The 20,725-nt window shown below is 40.0% G+C and overlaps 1 protein-coding gene and 1 long non-coding RNA gene across 10 annotated transcripts in view; one reads left to right on the top strand and one right to left on the bottom strand.

The window, feature by feature from the left end:
- The window catches only part of OSBPL6 (oxysterol binding protein like 6), a 224,105-nt gene extending 218,528 nt beyond the window's left edge, over positions 1 to 5,577 (bottom strand). For 8 of the 9 annotated variants that reach the window (XM_077154279.1, XM_077154285.1, XM_077154283.1 and 5 more), the window contains exon 1: positions 5,508 to 5,577. The gene's annotated coding sequence lies outside the window, so the exon portion shown is untranslated. The remainder of the gene's footprint in view (positions 1 to 5,507) is intronic. The other variant, XM_077154281.1, reaches the window with a different exon arrangement.
- Positions 5,578 to 6,066: 489 nt separating this feature from the next.
- Positions 6,067 to 20,725, top strand: part of LOC143676417 (uncharacterized) — a 39,245-nt gene continuing 24,586 nt past the window's right edge. Inside the window, exons 1-2 of the long non-coding RNA XR_013172069.1 lie at positions 6,067 to 6,429; positions 8,475 to 8,567. This is a non-coding gene — a long non-coding RNA (uncharacterized LOC143676417). The remainder of the gene's footprint in view (positions 6,430 to 8,474; positions 8,568 to 20,725) is intronic.

The raw sequence follows: 20,725 nt of genomic DNA, 5'->3' as shown, positions 1-20,725 counted from the left end.
AGTAAACTCTTAGGTGGGATTTGATCCCTAGTCCTTTTGATTCTAACCCAACACTCCCTCCATTCCCTGAACCCTACCTCACTGTCAATGCTGAAAATATCTTAGTACCTTAGCCAGATATTATTTACCTCATTAACAGCAGAAAGTAACAAATAATCCAAATGAATTTTATATCATCTTCCCTCTTGAATACTTTTTCACACTCATTTATACGGATACCTCATTATACGGTCACATTCTTTAATGTGACGGTCCCAACTACTCACCAGCTCAAAACTCATGTTTGAAAATATATGTGTTGCCCTATATTTAACATGTCTAAACCACACTAAAAGCTCCTGCCCCAGCTTCTCCGTTTCTTTTCATTATAGTAAAACATCTTTGAGTCCTTCCTCTTCCTCTTGTCCAGGACCCTTAAGCCTTAGAGTCTTCTCCCAGTGTCTTTTTTTTTTTCTTTTGGCATGGGCAGGCTCCAGGTATCGAAGCTGGGTCTCCGGCATGGCAGGGGAAAATTCTGCCACTAAGCCACCATTGCCCGCCCTCTCCCAGTGTCTTTAAAATCCATTCTTTCCTTTTAGTTTTCTCCAAACTTGAGGATTCTCTCATCTCAACAGCAGCCTCCTAGCCAGGGACCTGCTTTTGGGTCTCTCCCCACCCCTAACCCAACTGTTCCCTTGACCTATTTAATTAACTCTTTGAGTAGTTCACTATTTGAAAATTTCCCATGGTTCCCTCCACCTATATTCCTAACATTTCCTCTACCCATTTCCTTTGGAAACTCATTCCTGTATACAGGGACTACTTCCTTATCCCTCAACCACTATCTTGTGGATAAATTCCTTTTGGTACAAATGCCTGTTTGGTGCAAATGCCTGTTTGGTACAAATGACACCTCCGAAATGTTCTTTTTCCTTAGAACTTTAAAATTATCATTATTGGCCTATGCATGACGCTCTTTCTCTTTTTAAATATATCATCACCTAGGAATTCACCACCAAACCCAAAAAACAGATCATACCAATAATTTACACCTATCTGCAACTCTTCATGCCATCACCTCTATCCTCCCAAAAGACAATCACCTCAGTTTTTTCTTCATTCTCTTGCCCTTTTTATGTGAGCTTTTAAAAAATATGTGATTTACCAATTAATGTTCATAGTGGTATTATTCACAATTGCCAAAAGATGGAAATAATCCAAGTGTCTATCAACAGATGAGTGAAGAGACAAAATGTGATATATATAATATATATAATATTTTATACATATGATGGAATATTATGCAGTAATAAGAAGAAATGAGATTCGGAAGCATGCAAGAACCTTGTTTCTGAATCTCATATGCGAGAACCTCGCTTCCGAATGGATGAACCTTGAAAATATAATGCTGAGTGAAATAAAGCAGACACAAAAGGACAGCTATTGTATGATTTCACTACTATGAACTACCTAGAAAATGTAAACCCAGAGTCTTAAAATATAGAATATCAGGGAACCTAGAGATAGACAGAAGCTACAGTAGGGGGAGCAGTTAGCTATTAGGTACAGAATTGTTAACACCGTTGAATTTAAATGTTTGGGAATGGATAGACATGATAGTAGTTCGTTGTTGGGATTATAAGTAACAGTGCTGTATTATAGCTGAATTTGATCAAAAAGAGTTGTTTAAAGCCATATATGCCACCGATTAACACTACAAATATAAATTTTTGCATGAATTAGTACAAATATGTGACACTTGAACAAAGAGTCAATAACAGAGTGGTATGTGGATAAAAATTACCTATTGCAATAGAGTCTAGAGGCTATTCTGGAGGCTACATTTACACAAGCTTCAGCTAGATATTGCTAATTACCACGGTTTGTCAAACCCAAACCAACACCACTCCTATTAACCCTAAAACCTAGGGCTCTGACATTTTACAAAAATTTCACATACTAAGATTACTTTCCTGAAACCTACAACCTCCAGATGGTTCCTAGGCCAAATAAGTCCTGAAGCCCAGAGGGGCCAGCCTCTCCAAGAACATTAACTACCCCCCATCCTGTATTATCAACACCCTTTCCAACATGAAAAAGTTAGAATGGACAGGGCCCAAATACCTCTAAAGATTGGGAGAAGGATCAAAGGAGGAGGAGTCATAACAGAGAAGATAAATTTAACAAATGACTGCTGAATCATTACACTGATATTTATTTCTTTTAGTCTCCAGTGTCTGAAACAGCTAGAAGGAAAAAACCTAAAATTGTGAAACAGCAACCCATACTGTTCTATAACTACTTGTTACAATGTACTTTGAAATATATTGTTTTTTTGTATGTATGTTATATTTCATGGTAGAAAAATGTTTTTTTTTTAACTTACCTATTGCATGCTTTGGACTATATTTAACAATAATACTATAATATTCTTTCAGCAATACTGGTGTAACCACACCAGTACTAGGAGTAAATAACTGGGGGGAGATAAGAAATATGGGGTACTTTAGATTTTCTTTTGTGTAGGTGTGTGTCTATTAGTTTTCTCTTTGGAGCATAAAAATTATCTAAAATTGAGTGTGACGGTAACTGCACAACTAAGTGAGGATAATGTGAGACACTGATTGCATTCTTTGGATGGAATATATGGTATGTGAATATATCTCAATAAAATCTGCAGATTTCAACAGATATTATTGCTGAAAAACTAATATGTTAGCCACATTCTTATTTTCTTTTTATGCAGTTCTAAATACAAATATTTGAATCAGAAAATAACTGAATGTTGACTCAAACACTTAGAACACAATTATGATTCTTAATTATTGTCTTAGTATTATAATATATGTACATAGGATGAAAACAACCATAAAAAAATACTTTAATAGTTAAAAAAACTAAACTAAAAACTAAACATATAAAAAAAATCTGCAGATTCAAGGGAAAAAATGTGTATTTCAATACATGCACATTGACAAAAATTGCTTCTACTTGATCTTTTTTGTGTGTTTGCTTGTTTCCCTGGCTTGTGTAAATTACTATGATCATTTTGGAAAATAATTTTGCAATAACTAGTAAATTTAATATCCACATACTCTACAAGTCTGCAACTGTATTCCTAGATATTTACCCAAGAGAAACATTTGCATATGTCCCAGGAAACATGAATAACCAAGGGCAACACTTTGCAATTTTTTTAAATGAGAAAAAAAATGTCCACTAGCAAGAGAATAAACTTTCTGTGTTATAGACACAAAACGAATATTGAACAACAAAGAAAGTCAATGAACTACAGCTACAAACATTCCTGGATGAATCTTAGTGATATGTCAAATGGGGAAAAAAGGTTTCATAAGAAACTGGAGAGCAGAGATTTTTTAATAAAGTTTTTAAAACTTAAACAATATCTATTTATATATTAAACAATATTTAATTTAATTATTAAATCTCTGAAGTTTTTTTTAAAATAACCCCTTTTGAGAATTTATATCTACTCTTCCAAATTAGATTACAAAACTCTTGAGGAGAACAACATCTCTTTATTCTTATTTGTATATCCTACAGTGCTTAGACCAGAGCCTTGAACAAAGTAGGTGCTCAATAAGTATTAATCAATGCCTTGATTATTGAACACTAGTTAACCAAGATATTTTAATAAGATTTAAGTCCTTTCTCTTGTCCAACAGTTTTAAGAATGAAGTCACATAAAATTCTTAAAGTTAACAAAAAGTTTAAAAAAAAACTTAGGGTCAAGAAAACATTTATTATACTCTCCTGTAAAAGTCCAAAAGAACTACATTATCCTGAAGCCACAGCTATCTGATAAGCCATCATAATTCGAAACTTAAGTATCCCTTAAGGAAATCCATTGCATAACTGAGTTGTCACCATCAAAACTGAAAATGAGCAAGTCTAAGAGTTTTAGGTTTTCTAAAAGCAAAGGTTTTCGTTTCAAAATATTTTTTCTCTTTGATTAAGAAAAGTCATTTTTAAGGAAAATGTGAAGTCCATCTGCAAAAGAATAATAGCAGTAAAATATTCTACCAATCAGGGCCTTCCTCACACCCAAGGAAAACTATGCATACTTTCTGTAGGTGATTAGAGCTGAGTTACACTGCAGCTTCCCTTCGACCTTGGGAACCCTGCTTACTCTCAGAGTTACTCAGAGGACTTCTGTTTCATTTATTATTAGTCTTTACATCTGCAATGCTGTAGAACTGGGTAGGATTATCAACAGTGTGAGTTTGCAGCACCCAAAACTGTAGATGCTTCCAAAACGGTATTATGATAGGAAGTTTTTAATTTCTACCTTTGCAGAAAGACTACATTTATTAATCAACTCAGTGATATACACGAGTAGTTCGCAATTTTTAAGAGACTTTTTAAAAATTATTTTGATTTATTTAAAAAATAAACTAAATATAATATACAATTTGGTAAACCTAGTCCAGCGATTTTTAAAACGGAAATCCTTCTAGAGAAGAAGCCTTATATGACTTCGTGTCCAAGAGCGAGAACTAATCTTCAGTGGGTTCACTTAGTTTCGGGTCATTTGCTTCATGTCCATTATGTAATGCTTTGCCCAGCTTTAGTTCTCTATATTTAAGCTACCATTCAGGTATATCAGAGAACTGCCACAAAATCAGTTATCTGATCTAACTTTCAAAAACAGCTTAAAGGGTGCCTAGCCGATGTGCCTATGTACAGTACAGGCTTTTTAAAAAATCTGCCCCTGTCATTACTTCTCAGCTTCCTCCCCAGGTCTCCCATCTCCTCCCCCCCCCACCCCCACCCCAGTATCCCTGGCGACACAAGCTGCGGTCAGTTCCCAGCTCTTGCAGGGAAAGCACGTCTAGACTGCAATGCAAACCCCGTCCGGGTTTGAACTGGGGAAGGCAGACTCGGCCCTGGACAGGGGTGTGGATGAAAGCTGCAGGGAGGGCTGCGGGGAGCCAGCAAGGAGCCGGCAGGGGTGCCCCGCCAGGGCAGTGCGCAGTGCACACGCACAATAAAACCCAATACACAACTTCCCCAGCCGTTTCTCACGGCTCCCGGGATCCTCGGAAAGGTGCGGCGTAGGCGTTAGCTCGCGCGGACGCTGACGTTCTCACCCATGCAGCTTCGGTTCTCCGCTGACAATTACATCAGTCGTTCTCTCTGCCCCAGCTTCAAATCTCAACCAGGCTGGAGCGAGCTGGGCGCAGGGGAATGCGGCCGCGAGTGCCACGCTGCCGGAATTCCCCAGCAACGAGGGGGAGGGGAGAGTGGCGAGAGGGGACCAGGACACAGACGCCCCCTCCCACCCCAGCCTCGGGGCCCGGACGGGCACCCGCCCCCACTCCAGGCCGCCTGGGTAATCCGACTGGTAGAGTCCATGCAGAATGGCGATGCCTCCGGGGACCAAATCGTGGCTGCCAGCCGCAGTCCCTCAAGGTCCTCGGCCCGCCGGACCGCACAATGCCCCCGGGGTGCGGTGCGAGCACCGTGGTGTCCGTCCCTGAGGTCCCCTCCGCAGCCGAGACACCTACCTGGAGAGCGAGCGCAGGCGCTGCGGGTCCCGCGGTTGGCGGCGGCGGCGGCGGCGGCGGCAGCGGGCGGCCCCGGCGGGCTGTCAGAAGGCTGGCCGGGGAGCAGAGGCAAGGGCGCCGCCTGTGCGGTGCCGCGGTCTCCAGCACCGACAGCCGCGGCGGCGGCGGCGGCGCTGCGCCTCCAGTGGTCCGCGGCGCCGCAGCCCCTCCTCTCCCACGGGCGGGGCGCGCTGGCGTAGTGGCGCTCCAGGCTCCCCGCCCCCGTCTCCCGGCTCGGAGCTTGCGGCCAGGCGGGAGTGCAGTCGCAGGCGGCGGGCGTCTCTCCCTGCACCGCTGGGAGAGTTGCTGGCCAGGAGCACCGAAATCCGAACGCGCAGAGCCGAACTTCTAGGTTCGCTCCCGCCCCGGGCCCTGTGAGAACGCTCGGTCTCCAGACATCACCCGCGGGTGAGACCCTGTCCCGGCATCCCCGGGCCTGAGTCCTCTAGAAGCGCCCCCGCCCAGACCTACAGAGGTGGGCTGGCCCTGGCTCTCACGTGGCGTCCCGGAATGGCTGTAGCGCTCCGTGCCTGGAGCGCAGCCGCTATGAGCACCGTGGGACAGGGGATTCTGAAGGCAACGGCAGTCCGGCGGCCTCCCTCAGGCGTGCCAAGCCCTGCCCCCGGGCGGCCTTCTGAGGCTGACAACCCGGGCTGATCCATAAACATTACACAACTGTGTGAGTCTGCTCTCCCGGTTTCTGACCGTCACTCAGGATCCAAAACTTCCCAGGCCCAAGGAGACACTTGGGTTCTGTGAAAGGAAGAGTCGGTTGTTTCAAGCTCCAGGGACAGCGGATCAATGTCAGCCCCACCTCCCCGAAGATTCTCCCCACCCTCCTAAATCCTTCCACACTAATAACAGTCCCTGCCTATGCCTGAGGGTAGGTGAATCCAAAGGCAAATTTGTTTGGAGGAAGGGGTAATTTAAATATTTACGCAGATGTTTCTTCTGTAAACGGCTGACGGAGGAAATGTCAGAGGTATTTCAAGACATTTCTTTATTTCCCATCTTCGCGTGGGGATGTCCAGAGAACACTGACTGAGCCTAACAGAAACTGTTACAGAAACAATGCTGGAAAGCTTTGTGGGCCACTAGGGTACTGGATTGGATGAGTGGGGGCAGAGGGGTAACTTCAAAAATTAAAGATGCTGCTACCCATTGAGGCAACTGTGATGGCATTCACTGCTTTCTGGGCTGATAAAATTCGTATTTCCTGTGCAAAGCAGTCAACTATATTTTCTCCCAAATGCAATTTATCTTGAATTTCCAATCTCACGTTTTGGATTAGCTTCTTCCACCCTGACTAACAATGTTCTCATAATGTCCTGTGGTAAAATAATAGATGTTACGCCCTGTGACACACCAGGCTTTCGCCTTGACTCCTTCCCTGTTAAAACCTAAAGGAAACTGACCTTCACTTAATCATCAGCTTCTTTTTACTTCTTCTAAGTTTTATTGACAGAAATATAATGAAACTGTTCTCTAAAGTATGAAAGGAATGAGAAAGCACATAGTGTTTCTAACCCTTAGTTCACTGAACCATAAACTGATAGCAGAGAACCATAAAGTACTGGGGAGTGGTCACTGTCACAACCTAAGTCTCATATTTTATTTTAAGAACATTTACACACTATCCCATAGCATCTGTGTGTGTTTAATTATTTTCCAAATGGATTTAAAACTGTTTACCATTGGAAAAAAAGTCTCTCGTCTCATGATTAACTGTCAAGTAAAATGTAATGGCATTACACCGCATGTTTGGGGAAATGGATGGAATAAAGAAAGCTGACATTGCGTATAAAGGCAGTTTCTCTATTCTGTGCATCACAATGTTTTGAAAACTGAGCCTGACAAAGATATGTAAATACAAATAACAGACTTTTCACTGTTTTTTTTTTTGAGCTATGGAATGGTTATTCCTTAGAAACTTGCCAGGAATCAATGTTTTCATTACATTTCATTACTCCTGCTGAGTTTTCAAGTCTCGTGTCATATGCTAGCTAAAAAGATCTCTGCTTCCCTGATCCAACCCCCACCTTTTTTTGGTCTCAGAGAAACGTTTTTCAATAGACTTTTTCAGTGAAAAAAAAACTGTTTTTTTTTTTATGGTTACTATCTTAGTTGGATTTTCTTAGGAAGGCTGAAGTGCTAATAATGCTCTTTAAATTTGACTATAAAGATGAATATTCCCTTTGTAATTTCCTCTTTGCAAAGTACTTCTTTTTTCAAATTTACCGTTTTTTAGTATGCCCAAAGGATAGCAAGAAAATCAAAAGGTAAACTTTTTGAAACAATGACTTATTGGAGGAAGGGTACAATGTTACCTGGTGCTTCAAGAGATAAGGGAACTTGATCTGCTATTCTTACCTGCAGACTATTTGTCTGTTAGATTTGGTGCTGCCTTTGAATATATGCATACATTTTTTTCCAGTCAATACAGCGTTCTCTAAAAATCACATATATTGCTGAAACTTTTCTTCAGAGAATATTGTCATAAGAACTATTTAAATGAATCTACTTTATAGACATTTTGAACACAGAGATCAAAGAAAAAAATTGAAAATAATAAGCCATTAACATCAATGCCTCTGTAAAAAACTGAAAATTTATAAACCTACAAAACTTCAGTCTTTGAGCAAGTTGTTAATGCGTAGTAAAATGTGACATTAGATGGTATAATTTAGTCATAGAACCTTGTTTTCCTTGGCTGCCTCTTTTCAAACTAAGGAAATTCAACTGTAACTAGAGCCCTAGATTTACAACATTCTACCCATTAAATGAAATTCACCTTCTAATAAAAGTCTAAGACTGACCTTGAAGGAAGTTTCAAGCTGCTTTTAATTTCCAATTGCTTATACCTTTCATTGTTGCTTGCAGCCAGAATTAACTGAAAAAAAAAATTGCTGATTTTTTTCTTATTTCTAGATGTTTCTGCAAGAGTTAGAGTTTTTCATGCAGTTTTTCCTGAGGGCTTTCCGTTATATGGGGCACTAAGACGGGATGATTTGCTTCATCAAGGTAATAAATACAATTTTTGGGAAAAAAAATAAAGCATTTTATTGAGGTATCATTTATATAAAATAAAATTCATCCCTATTAAGAGGAGTTCATGAATTTTGACAAATGTATACAGCTGTAGAACCACTACCACAATCAGGATACAGGACATATCCATCACACCTGAAATATGCTTTGTGCTTCCCTGCAGTCAATCCCCTTCCCCTACCACAGGTCCTGGCAACACTAATTTTTTTTTTCTGTCCTCATAGTTTTGCCTGCTGTAGAATGTTATATAAATAAAATGATACAGTCTCGTGTGTCTGGTTTATTTCACTTAGCTAATGCTTTTGAGATTCTTGCATATTACAAGTGTCAGTGTTTCATTCTTTATATTCCTGAATAGTATTCCATTATGTGACTATACCTATAATCTATTTATCCATTCACCAAATGAACATTTAGGCTGTTTTTAATTTTTGACTATTTTAATAAATCTACAATAGGATTTGTATACAAATCTCTGTGTAGGAGGGTTCCAGCAACTCCACATCCTTACCAACACATGATATTATCATTCTTCTTCATTTTAGCCTTCTATTGTGTTTGTGGTAGTATATTGTTTAAATTTGCAATTCCCTAATGATGAGTAATGTTCAGTATATTTTCATGTGCCTAATGATCATAGTATATCTTTTTTTTGAGGAAGTCTCTTTTCAAATTTTTTGCCCATTTAAAAATATATATATATAAAGGGCTCTTCAGGTTATCTGTTGCTTTGCATATGATCTTTGCTCATTTGTGTCTTTCAAGGAATTTGCCTATTCCATTTAAGTGACCAAATATATTGGCCAAAAGTTCTTCATAGTAATCTATTTTATTGTCTTTAGGATCTGAATGAGTTGTGTAATAGTTCTTTATAAATTCTGGTTATAATGCCTTTGCCACAATATATGTTTTGTATCTGATTGTCTTTTTTTTTTATGTGATTTCTCTACACCCTTCCCATACCTTTGTAACTGGTGTCTTTATTAAACCCGACATAAAATTGTCCTTAACTCAGTGTGCCTTCTCTTTCCTGCTCAGATCCTGACAGATATAAGCAGTTTGACACACTTATAACTTTTTTATTAATTAAAAAAAATTACAAGAAAGAAACACAAACATTCTTAACATATGCTCATTCCATTCTACATATATAATCAGTACTTCACAATATCATCACATAGTTGCATATTCATCATCATGATCATTTCTTAGAACATTTGCATCAATTCAGAAAAAGAAATAAAAAGACAAAAGAAAAATAAAATGAAAAAAGAAAAAAGAATTATACATACCATACCCCTTACCCCTCCCTTTCATTGATTACTAGCATTTCAAACTAAATTTATTTTAACATTTGTTCCCCCTATTATTTATTTTTATTCTGTATGTTCTACTCATCTGTTGACAAGGTAGATAAAAGGAGCATCAGACACAAGGTTTTCACAATCACACAGTCACATTGCAAAAGCTTTATCATTATACAATCATCATCAAGAAACATGGCTCCTGGAACACAGCTCTACATTTTCAGGCAGTTCCCTCCAGCCTCTCCATTGCATCTTGGATACAAGGTGATATCTACTCAATGTGTAAGAATAACCTCCAGGATAACCTCCTGATTCTGCCTGGAATCTCTCAGCCACTGACACCTTGTCTCATTTCACTCTTCCCCCTTTTGGTTGAGAAGGCCCTTCCAATCCCTTGATGCTGGGTCTCAGCTCATTCTAGACTTTTTCTCAATCCCCTGATGCTGAGTCTCAGCTCATTCCAGGATTTCTGTCCCATGCTGTCAGGAAGGTCCTCACCCCTGGGAGTCATGTCCCACACAGGTAGGGGGAGGGTGGTGAGTTTGCTTGTTGTGTTGGCTGGAGAGAGAGGCCACATCTGAGCAACTAAAGAGGTTCTCCTGGGGGTAATTCCTAGACCTAATTTTAAGTAGGCTAGACCTATCCTTTGTGGGGTTAAATTTCATGTGAACAAACCCCAAGACTGGGGGCTCAGCCTACAGCTTTGGCTGACCACACTACTTGTGAGAGTATCAAGAATTCAACTTGGGGAGGTTGAATATTCCCCCGTTCTCACCATTCCCTGAAGGGGACTTTGCAAATACTTTTCCACTCTGATCAAATCACTCTGGGATTCATCAGGGCATCACTCTGGACAAACCAACAAAATTTCATGTCCTACCCAAGTTTCCATGTATTTATGTTGTTCAACTATCTATATAAGTTATATTAGGAGACGCACTAGTCAAAATATAAATTTTGTACCAAATAAACATTTTTTGCTTTAGTCTCACACATAAGGTAAATTTTAAAATATTAATTACCGTCTATTTTCAGCACCCTGCAGTGATGACATTCCTTTGTTCTTCCTCATGTAAAAATATTTTTTTAATTTGTACATTTAGTCACTATCATTATACACTCTAGGCATTTGTTCTGGTTTGCTAGCTGCTGGAATGCAATATACCAGAAACGGAATGGCTTTTAACAAGGGGAATTTAATGAGTTGCTAGTTTACAGTTCTAAGGTTGAGAAAATATCCCAATTAAAACAAGTCTATAGAAATGTCCAATCAGAGGTATCCAGGGAAAGATACCTCGATTCAAGAAGGCTGATGAAGTTCAGGGTTTCTCTCTCAGCTGAAAGGGCACATGGTGAACACAGCATCATCTGCTAGCTTTCTCTCCTGGTTTCCGATTTCATGAAGCTCCCCGGGAGGCGTTTTCCTTCTTCATCTCCAAAGGTCACTGGCTCGTGGACTCTCTGCTTCGTGGTGCTGCAGCATTCTCTGCTCTCTCTGAATCTCTCTGAATCTCTCATTCTCCAAAATGTTCCCTCTTTTATAGGACTTCAGAAACTAATCAAGACCCACTCAAATGGGCGGAGACATGTCATCCCCTAATCCAGTTTAACAACCATTCTTAACTAAATCACATCAACCAGGGAGATGATCTCATTACAGTTTCAAATATACAGTATTGAATAGAGATTATTCTACCTTTATGAAATGGGATTTATATTAAAACATGGCTTTTCTTAGGGGGCATACTTCCTTTCAAACCAGCACAGCATTCCTAGATTATACCATCTCAATCTTTATCGTCTATCTTTCTTTGTGAATTTTCATTTATGCCCCCAGTCCTCCTCCCTCTATCATTGTCACATTCAGCTTCATTCAGTGTTTGAACATAATTGTATTAAAGTTAGGTAGTGTTGTGTCCTAGTTTACTAGCTGCTGGAATGCGACACACCAGAAACGGATTGGCTTTTAATAAAAGGGGATTTATTTTGTTAGTTTTTCAGAGGAAAGGCAGCTAACTTTCCACTGAGGTTCTTTCTCACGTGGGAAGGCACAGGATGGTCTCTGCCGGGCTTCTCTCCAGGCCCCTGGGTTCCAACAACTTTCCCCAGGGTAATTTCTTTCTTCATCTCCAAAGGCCTGGCCTGAGCTGCTAGTGCTGAGATGAGGAATGTCGAACTGCTTCAGCTATGCTACATTGCACTCTCTCATTTAAGCACCAGCCAAGTAAGTCAAACATCATTCGTTGCAGCAGACATGCCTCCTAGCCGACTACAGATGTAAATCAGCAGCAGATGAGGTTCACCTACCATTGGCTTATGTCTGCAGTAACAAGACTAGGTATGCTCACCTGGCCAAGTTGACAACTGAATCTAACTAACACACGTCCACCCCTTGTCAACTTGGCAACTTCAAGCATCATCTTAAACTGGTGCAAAAAATTCTCTTCTTGCTGTGGACCTGTGAATCTCAAAACAAGTTGTCTGGTGCCAAGATGCAAAGGAGGATATTCACAGGATATAGGTTTTCATTTCCACAGGGAGAAATTGGAAGAACACAGATGTAAAACTTGCAGGGTAAACACCATTGGATTTCGAAGTCTGAAAGTCATTCATCCTTCGGCTTTAGAACGTGGCAGTCCCACTTTTTCCAAGTGCCTATGCAGTGGCCCGCCTCTTTCCAAATCAATCTCGGGGAACATCAAGGAGACCACCTCTCGACTCCACTCTCTCCAGGCATCAGGGCCACCCCTGGGCTCTCTGCCATTTCTGGGGCACATGCTCAACCCCTCCATGTGGTGGCAGCCAGGCTCTCCCAGTCCCCCAAGGAGCATACTGCCTTCTCCAAGGCCTGAGGCAACACAACTCTTCCACTGCAACAAGATGAGAGGCTCATCCTCACCCTTCAGGGTAAACTCACCCTCTCCATGTATATGGGTGGGTCCACTCTCCTGGCAGAGGTTCCTTGACTTCAGATCGAGCTTCCATGGTCCTCACTCTGCAAACCCCAATCTCTCCCTTTTGTGTCCTCCTTTGTCAAGATTGGCAGTGGTTCCATTTACATCAACAGTCTCTTCAAACACTCCAGAACTTCTCCATCATTCTCTTCACTGTTCCTCCAAAATCTTCCCCTTAGCCATCCAAAAAACTGTTCCAACATATCTGGTATTTGCAAACTGCAGCAGCACCCCACTCCTGGTACCAAATCTGTCCTAGTTTACTAGCTGCTTGAATGCAACACAGCAGAAACGGATTGGCTTTTAATAAAAGGGGATTTATTTTGTTAGTTCTTCAGAGGAAAGGCAGCTAACTTTCCACTGAGGTTCTTTCTTACATGGGAAGGCACAGGATGGTCTCTACTGGCCTTCTCTCCAGGCCCCTGGGTTCCAACAACTTTCCCCAGGGTAACTTCTTCATCTCCAAAGGCCTGGGCTGAGCTGCAAGTGCTGAGATGAGGAATGCCCAGCTTCTTAGGCTGTGCTACATTGTGCTCTCTCATTTAAGCACCAGCCAATTAAGTCAATCGTCACTCGTTGCAGCAGACACGCCTCCTAGCTGACTGCAGATGTAAATCAGCAACAGATGAGGTTCACCTACCATTGGCTTATGTCCACAGTAACAAGACTAGGTATGCTCACCTGGCCAAGTTGACAACTGAATCTAACTAACACATATTGTGCTGTCCATTTCTGAGTTTTTATATTCATTCCTGTTGCACAATCTGTATCCCTTCAACTAAAATTACCCAATATCTTAGCCTATTTCTATCTCCTCATAATCTCTGTTATCAACGAAATATTCCAAGTTTATTCACTAATGTCAGTTCACATCAGTGAGACCATACAGTATTTGTCCTTTTGTTTGTGGCTAATCTCAGTCAGCATAATGTCCTTAAGGTCCATCCAATGTTGTTACATATTTCATAACTTTGTTCTGTCTTACAGCTGCATAATATTCCATCATATGTATATGCCACAGTTTGTTTAGCCACCTGTCTGTTGATGGACATTTTGGCTATTTTCATCTCTTGGTAATTGTAAATAATGCTGCTATAAACATTGGAGTGCAAGTGTCTATTTGTGTCCTTGCCCTTCTGTCCTTTGAATAGAGACAGCATATAAATCGGTCCTGTTTTTTAATCCATTATGCCAGTCTATGTCTTTTGACTGGGGGGGTTCAGTCCATTAACATTCAGTGTTATTACTGCATAGGTAGTACTTTCTTCTGCTATTTTGCCTTTTGGATTTTATATGTCATATCTAATTTTCCTTCTTTTTGCCTTTACTCATAGTCTTCCTCTCTACACTCTTCTCCACACCTCTTTCTTCTGTCTTTTCATATCTGTCTCTAGTGCTCCTTTTAGTATTTCTTGCAGAGCTGGTCTCTTGGTAACAAATTCTCTCAGTGGTTTTTTTGTCTGAAAATGTTTTAATTTCTCCCTCATTTTTGAAGGACAATTTTGCTGGATATAGATTTCTTGGTTGGCAGTTTTTCTCTCTTTTTTTCTTTCTTTCTTTTTATTTTTTTTTTTACATGGGCAGGCACCGGGAATTGAACCTGGGTCCTCTGACATGGCAGGCAAGCATTCTTGCCTGCTGAGCCACTGCGGCCCACCCGGCAGTTTTTCTCTTTTAATAATTTAAATATATCATCCCACTGTCTTCTTGCCTCCATGGTTTCTGCTGAGAAATCTATCCATAATCTTATTGGGCTTCCCTTGTGTGTGATGGATTGCTTTTCTCTTGCTGCTTTCAAGATTCCCTCTTTCTCTTTGACCTCTGACATTCTGACTAGTAAATGTCTTGGAGTACATCTATTTGGGTCTCTTCTCTTTGGGGTATGCTGAACTTCTTGGATCTGTAATTTGAAGTCTTTCATAAGAGTTGGGAAATTTTCAGTGATAATTTCCTCCATTAGTTTTTCTCCTCCTTTTCCCTTCTCTTCTCCTTCTGGGACACCCACAACACATATATTCGTGTGCTCCATATTGTCATTCAATTTCCTGAGTCCCTGCTTATGTTTTTCCATTTTTTCCCCTGTATTTTCCTTTCTTGTCATATTTCAGATGTTCCATCCTCCAGTTCACTAATCCTATGTTCTGCATCTCGAAATCTGCCATTGTAGGTTTCCACTGTTTTTTTCATCTCTTCTACTGTGTCTTTCATTCCCATAAGTTCCGTGATTTGTTTTTTCAGACTTTTGATTTCTTCTTTTTGTTCATTCCTTGCCTTCTTTATATCCTCCCTCAATTCATTGATTTGATTTTTGATGAGGTTTTCCATGTCTGTTTGAACATTCTGAATTAATTGTTTCAGCTCCTGTATCTCATTTGAATTGTTGGTTTGTTCCTTTGACTGGGCCATATCTTCAATTTTCCTAGTGTGATTTGTTATCTTTTGATTGTTATTTTTTGCAAAAAAAATAAAGCATTTAATTAGTTTATTCTGGAGATTGCTTTCACTTCTTTCACCTAGGGTTTTCTTGCTGGATGAATTTGTTGTCTATCTGTTCTTTGACATTCAATTCAGCATTATCTGGACCTCTAGCTTAGGTTTTGTTTAACATAAGAGAATTTTTCAGTTCTTGTTTTCTTGCTTCTTGCCCTGTTTGTATGGTGCCTTCACCCCCTACACACACTTAGGAGGGTCTACTTAGGTATTATAGACCCTAGCCAGATTTTCCCAGACCAAACTGGCCTCCTATCAGGAGGAAAGAGTCACCTGCATCAGTTTTCCCTGAGGGTGAGACCCAGCAGGTTGAAAGACTTTCCTGTGAAGTCTCTGGACTCTGTTTTTCTTATCCTGCCCAGCATGTGGTGCTTGTCTGCCTGCAGGTCCCACCAGCACAAGATGATGTGGTACCTTTAACTTTGACAGACTCTCCTTGCTGGGGGCGTGGTGGAGACAGAGGAGAGGTTGTAGGCTGGTTTTAATGGCTTCAAATTACCAAGCCCTGGTGTCTGAATTCCTTGAGGGAGGGATTCCACCTGAGTTGGGCTTCACCCCTGCCCTGGGGAAGGCACAGGCTCCAGACAAGCCCTCAAACGAGCTTGTTTCTGACTATGCCTGGGGCAGTTGCAGCCTGAGACGTCCTGACACTGTATACAAAGGCAGTCAAGCCTTTGTAGAAACACAGCCACAAAACCTCTGTTTCTCTTTTTTTTTTTTTCTTTTTCCATCAGCCCTGCCCCCTTGGCGCCCATGCAAAAATGAGAGAACTTTGCTTTGACCAGGTTCACCTGAGCTGTGGGCCTATTTTTAGTGGTCGGAATTTGTTAATTAATTCCACAATTGGCATTTGGTTGGGCTCAGCCCCTGCTTCTGGTAAAGTCTCTTTCCTTTCCCCTCTGGGAAGCAGACTGTGGGGTAGGGGCACCAGCCACCGTGGCTTGGGGAACTCATGGTTCTGAGGGGGCTCACAGCCTGTCCAGCTGGTCCAGCCTTGGGTATGCTGTGTGTCTGGTCACTGATGTGGCCCCAAGAGCTGTTCTGTACTGTTTCTGGCTATTTAGTAGTTGTTCTGGAGGGCGAACTAAAACACGGACATTACTAAGCTGCCATATTGGCCCAGAAGTCTCTGATTGTCTTTTTGATACTGAGTCTCAGTGATTTGGCCATGTCTGTCAGAACCCTAAAGGATTCCAGGTTGTTATGAATTTCCCTCAACATCCTTTCAATTTTACCTGGTGTCTTAGTTTGCAGACTATAACAAATACCATACAATGGGTTGGCTTAAACATCAAGGATTTATTGTCTCACAATTTTGGAGACCAGAAGTTCAAAATCAAGTCATTGGCAAGGCATTTCTGTATCCCTGAAGTCTGTAGTTATTCTGGAGCTGGCCTGCCACAATCCTTAGTTTTCCTTGGCTTGCATCTCTTCCTCCAGTCACATGATGATCTCTCTCTCCCTATGTCCCTCTTTTAGTTTCCACTGACTTCTAGCTTCCTCTCTCTGTGGCTTTCTCTCTAAGGACTCCATTAGTATGGATTCAGGTCTGCCCTAATTCATCTGAGTCTTACCTAAATAGGATCTTAGAAGACCCTATTCACAAAGGAAGATAACTGATAATACATCTTAAAAGGGTTCCATTTACAAATGAGTTCATACCTTCAGGAACAAAGATTAAGAATAATAATATGTCTTTATCAGGGTTCATAATTCAGTTGATCACACCTGGTTATGCTTTATGATTCTTAACTCAATTTTAGTCACTGATCACAAAAACTGGAGTTCCTTGCAATTTTTGTATTATTGGGGGAATTTAATGAAATAGGAAGTAAAAGTGAGTGTGATGTGATTGTAATAAACATTTGATTTAATGCAATTTTAGTAGGAAGATGAGTTTATGTGTGGGAGCCAGCTATTTTCATCACTGAAAATATCAAAAGCCAAACATCATGCTTGCACGTATATATATATATATACTTGTTTATAAAGTATCTGATTTATTTTTTACCAAACCAAATAAAAAAGCTCACTACAGGAGCTCAGTAATTCAATAATAAAGCACATTTTCCAAATATCCAACACCTGGAAACCACTGTTAGCCTTTGGTGTTAGAATAGTGAATCATCCAACCCTTGCCTGGGCATTCCACCCCACCCCCACCCCAGTAACTTAGATGCCCAGGGTGCTTTTTTTTTTTTTTAAGTATTTATTACTTTTTTGCATGGGCAGGTACCAGGAAATGAACCTGGGTCTCCAGCATGGCAGGCGAAAACTCTGCCACTGAGCCACTGTCCCAGGGTGCTTTAATATTATTACTTTCCTTTAAAATATTTTCATATAAACAGTGGAATGTACCTATGTGTGTGTGTATGATTTAATTTTAATCCACATCTTAGGTTGGGTAGCACTTCAGGGATTAAATTAATCTAATTCCAATGGTGGCTACAGCAAGTGCTTCAAATACTGCTATCCACATCCATGCCAGAAGTCATTAATTAGCTAAGGGATGTTACTGTTGAAACAAATGTGATTCAAGATATGGAGTTGGCTATCAAGACAGTACAGAGCAGCTGGCAAACTCCGAAATTTAACCCCCAGGTCTTGATATCCATTTAGACCCATATACCTTATTTCGGCATTCACATGATCTGCCCAGAGGACTTGCTGATCCAGCCCAAAGAATATCGTTGTGTCCACTTCAAAGCAAACCTTCATGCAAGGTACTTATCAGAGTTCCTCAAAGAACCAATAATTGGATTTCATTGTGCTTACAGGAATGGGTCCTAGTACCACAGTTTTGGTACCTGTTTCATTCATTTTATTCAATAAATATTTATTGAGTGCCTGTTATACATTAGACATTTTGGGTGGTACTTGGAATAATATTGTTCTAGTTTGCTAGTTGCCAGAATGCAATATACAAGAAACAGAATGGCTTTTAAAAGGGGGTATTCCTTTTAATAAGTTGCTAAAAGGAATAAGTTGCTAGTTTACAGTTCTAAGGCTGAGAGTATGTCCCAATTAAAGCAAGTCTATAGAAATGTCCAATCTTAAGGCATCCAGGGGAAAGATACCTTGGTTCAAGAAGGCCGATGAAGTTCAGAGTTTCTTTCTCAAGTGGAAGGGCACATGGTGAATACAGTGTCATCTGCTAGCTTTTTCTCCTGGCTTCCTGTTTCATGAAGCTCCCCAGGAGGCCTTTTCCTTCTTCATCTCCAAAGGTCGCTGACTGGTGGACTCTGCTTCTCATGGCTTAGTCGTTCTGCTCTGCTCTCTCTGAATCTCCTTCATTCCCCCAAATGTTTCTCTTTTATAGGACTTCAGAAACTAATCAAGACCCACCCAAATGGGTGGAGACACATTTCCCCCAATCCAGCTTAACAACCACTCTTGATTGGGTTACATCTCCAGGGAGGTGATCTAATTACAGATTCAAACATACAGTATTGAATAGGGATTATTCTGCCTTTACAAAATGGGATTTAGATTAAAACATGAGTTTTCTAGGTGACATACATTCTTTCAAACCAGCACAAATATGAATGAACAAAGCAAAGACTCTGCCCTCAAGGAGCTTACATGCCAGCAGGGAAAGACAGATAATAAACAATTCTTATTAGATAAGTAAAATACACAGTATATTAGAAAATGGTAAATGTTATGGAAAAAAAATGTTAAGTTTAGCCTGTTAAGAGAAAAGGAGGTGGGTTGTCAAGTTATAATATTAAATAAATTGGTCAGTCTAAGCCTCATTTACTCTCTACTTTAACCATCTAAAAACCTATTTGAATCTGATTTCGTCTTCTCCTTCTTCTCTCCTGTTATAATTTTTTGTAATACCAGTGCAACCATGTTTGTTCAGGAACTTGGCGCCTCCACCTCATTCAAGGATTTTGTTCCTTGAGTTTCTCCTCCCTGTGATGCATTATCATCTATTCTTATCTCTAGGATAATTACCAACACTATACAAACATGTACTAGTATTGCCCATCCTCAAAAAGCTTCCCTTGATATTATCATCTCTCTACCTATTGTCCATTTTTATGTTCCCTTTCATAGAGAAAACCAGCACCTTTCATGGAAAGAGCTACCACTTTCTGTTCTCTCCACAGGCATCTGTAATCTGGCTTCTGCCCTACAATCCACCATAACTGCTCTTGTTACACACCACAGGTTGTTCTTAGTGACTTCCATGTGGCCAAATCCAATGCACATCTTACTGTCTTGATCTCACTTGACCTTTTAGCTGCATTTGACAAATTCACTACTTCTTCCTTGAAATATTCATTCTTCTTGTTTGGTTTTTGGGAGAAGACATTGTCATGATTTTTCTCCAAACTCTAACTTCCCCCTTTCAATTTCTTTCATGGTTCGCTTCCACCAACTTCTAAATATTACAGTTCCTAAGCTTTCATCCAGGGCCCCAAAAGTTGTTTTCTCTATATTCTTTTTTAAAAAATATTTTTATTGACAAATCTTCACACATATACAGTCCATGCATGGTGTACAATCAATGGCTCACAATATCACCACATAGTTGTATATTCACCACCATGATCATTTTTAGAACATTTGCATCACCCCAGAAAAAAGAAACAAAAAGAAAAAACTCCTACATCCCATTCCTCTTACCCCTCCCTCTTACTCACCACTAGTATTTCTGTCTACCCAATTTATTTTACCCCTTATCCCCCTATAGTTTATTTATTTTTATCCATATTTTTTACTCATCTGTCCATACCCTGGATAAAAGGAGCATCAGACACAAGATTTTCAAAATCACACAGTCACATTGTAAAAGCTATACCATTATACAATCATCTTTGAGAATCAAGACTACTGGAACACAGTAGCCATGTTTCTTGATGATGATTGAACAATGATATAGCTTTCACAATGTGATTCTGTGATTGTGAAAACCTTGTGTCTGATGCTCCTTTTATCTACCATATCAACAAAAGAGTAGAACATATGGAATAAAAATAAATAATAGGGGGAACAAATGTTAAAATAAATTTAGTTTGAAATGCTAGTGATAAATGAAAGCGAGGGGTAAGGGGTATGCTTATAATCTTTTATGTAGATAAAAAAGATTATGCTATGTATAATCTTTTTCTTCTCTGTTATCGTTTTATTTCTTTTTCTGCTGTCTTTTTATTTTTTTCTCTAAATCGATGCAAATGCTCTAAGAAATGATGAATATGCAACTATATGATGATATAAGAATTACTGATTGTATATGTAAAATGGGATGATATCTTAATGTTTTGTTTGTTTGTTGTTATTTTTTTAATTAATAAATAAAAAAAAAGAAAGAAAAAGACTATTGGAACACAGCTCAACAGTTTCAGGTTCTTCCCTCCAGCCACTCCAATAC

This window comes from Tamandua tetradactyla, chromosome 3 (assembly GCF_023851605.1).
Source record: "Tamandua tetradactyla isolate mTamTet1 chromosome 3, mTamTet1.pri, whole genome shotgun sequence".
Lineage (NCBI taxonomy): Eukaryota > Metazoa > Chordata > Mammalia > Pilosa > Myrmecophagidae > Tamandua > Tamandua tetradactyla.
This window is presented reverse-complemented; position numbering and strand designations above follow the sequence as displayed.